The sequence below is a fragment of the Lynx rufus genome, unplaced genomic scaffold, assembly GCF_022079265.1.
Source record: "Lynx rufus isolate CCGP_SWC_20201006 ecotype Redwood Valley unplaced genomic scaffold, mLynRuf1.p SCAF_7, whole genome shotgun sequence".
Classification (NCBI taxonomy): domain Eukaryota; kingdom Metazoa; phylum Chordata; class Mammalia; order Carnivora; family Felidae; genus Lynx; species Lynx rufus.
Genome location: NW_025814889.1, coordinates 31,987,125 through 31,989,523, shown reverse-complemented (window position 1 = coordinate 31,989,523; position 2,399 = coordinate 31,987,125). Strand labels below are relative to the sequence as shown.

The 2,399-nt window shown below is 35.1% G+C and overlaps 1 pseudogene; it reads left to right on the top strand.

Annotated features, from left to right (window-relative positions):
• The first annotated feature begins 690 nt into the window (after positions 1–690).
• LOC124502568 (transmembrane protein 126A-like) lies at positions 691–2,075 on the top strand (annotated as a pseudogene).
• Positions 2,076–2,399: the final 324 nt, after the last annotated feature.

Sequence of the window (2,399 nt, the reverse complement as noted above, 5' to 3'; positions counted from 1 at the left end):
AATGCAAAAACTGACAGAATTAAAGAGAGAAATAGACAATTCAACAGTAATAGAGGCTTCAGTACTCCACTGTTGATAATAGAATAACTAGAAAGAAGATAAACAAGGAAACAGAGACTTCAACATTTATAAACCAACTATACTTAAAAGACCTTTATAGGCCACCCAAACAACAGCAAAATACATATTATTCTCCAGTGCACATTCACCAGGATAGATCATTGCTAGACTATAAAACAAGTATCAGTAAATTTTTAAAAATTTAAATTATATAAAGTATATCCTACAGCCATAATGGGGTGAAAGAGGAAAATCAAGAACAGAAAGAAATTGGGGACTCACAAATATGTGGAATTAAATAATATATTCCTAAATAACTAATGTATCAAAATAGAAATAACAAGGAAGATATAAAAATACTTTGAGAGGAATCAAAATGAAGCTACAATTTGCCAAAAATTATGTAATGCAGCTAAAATAGTACTTAGAGGGAGAGTTATAAATGTAAACACCAAATTTAAAAAGAAGAAATATCTTACATTGATAACCTAAACTTCCACCCAGAAACACTATGGAAAAGAAAGCAAAATGAACCTGAAGCAGACAAAAGGAAAGAAATAACAGAGATTAGAGCATAGATAAATAAAATGGAAAATTGAAAAACAGCACAGAAAAATTTAAAGGATCAATTTGGCTCTTTGAAAAGAAAAGAAAATTGACAAATATTTAGCTAGTCTGACCACACAAAAAGAAAAAGACTCAGATTGAAATAATCAAAAATGAAAGGGGGCACAATACTACTAACTTATAGAAATTTTAAAAGATTATAAGGAAGAGTCACTTGTCAGCCAAAGATGGCTGCACTCAGGCTAGTTGAGCAAAGGTTGGAGTGAGCCCCCATTCACTCAGCCCCCTGTCAGAGGAGGACTGGTGGAGGCACCAACTGCTGTGCAGAGAGCATAAGGCTCAAGATGGATAATCGTGAACCAGATGATATTGTCAAGGAAATATAATTTTCAGTACCATAACCAGAAAAATTAATGAACTCCCAGAAGCAGAAAGGAATCTCTTTGAACATGGATCAACATATATTGGACTTAATGCTGCTTTCTGTGGTCTAAGAGCAAATAGTCTTTATCAACACATCTTAAATGTGACACAGGCTCTATAGCTGCTGGCTTACCAATCGCAGTGATCCCATTTATTACAGCACATGCATCTTACAAAGGTTTTGTAAATTTACCTTTGAATACAGATGATTTGACTTGTGAAACCTGTACCATAACACAGGTCTTATATCCTGTTTTCTTGGTGATACCTATGAATGGTTGCAGAGCAGTTAGATATGAACCAGCCCTGCTACCAGAGGAAGGAAGCATCTTAACTTACTGGACTAGAATTTCTAAGCCTGTCTTTAGAAAGATGTTACTTCCCATTTGCTCCGACTGTGTTTGTAGCATACCTTGGATCTAGACAATATAAACTAATTAGAAAGTCTCTTCAGTTACCTGAAACTGGCCTGGAAATTCAGTGACTGTTAAACAAATGTGCACACAAAAATAAAATTGTAATGTATGATTAAACATCTAGGTGTGAATTTTAAAAAGATTATAAGGAATACTATGAATAACTGTATGCTAACGAATTAAATAAGTAGAAGAGACAAATGCCTAAAAGAGACACGGAAAAATTGACTATTGAAATTGAATTAAAAAAGAAATCGAAAACTCAAATAGACCTATAACAAGTAAAAAGATAGAGGTATAATTAGAAAACTACCAAAATAAAATTTTCAGGCCCAGATATCTTCACTAGTGAATTCTACCAAACACTGAAATAAGAATTAATACCAACTCTTCACAGACTCTTCAAAAAAATAGAAGAGGATGAAACACTTTCAAATCATTCTATTATACCAGTATTCCGCTGACACCAAAACCAGAAGACATCACTAGAAAAGAAAATTGACCGATAGCTTCTGTGAAAACTGATACAAAATTCTACAACAAAATACTAGCAAACTGAAACCAGAAACATATAAAAAGAATTATGCACCATTATCAAGTGAAATTTATCCCAGAAATGTAAAGTTGGTTTAACATCTGAAAATCAATGAATGTAATACATATCAACAAAACAAAGGACAAAAACCACATGATCATCTCAATAGATGCAGAAAAAGCACTTGACAAAATTTAAACTTTCACGATTAAAAAAAAAACTCGGGGCGCCTGGGTGGCGCAGTCGGTTAAGCGTCCGACTTCAGCCAGGTGACGATCTCGCGGTCCGTGAGTTCGAGCCCCGCGTCGGGCTCTGGGCTGATGGCTCGGAGCCTGGAGCCTGTTTCCGATTCTGTGTCTCCCTCTCTCTCTGCCCCTCGCCCGTTCATGCTCTGTCTC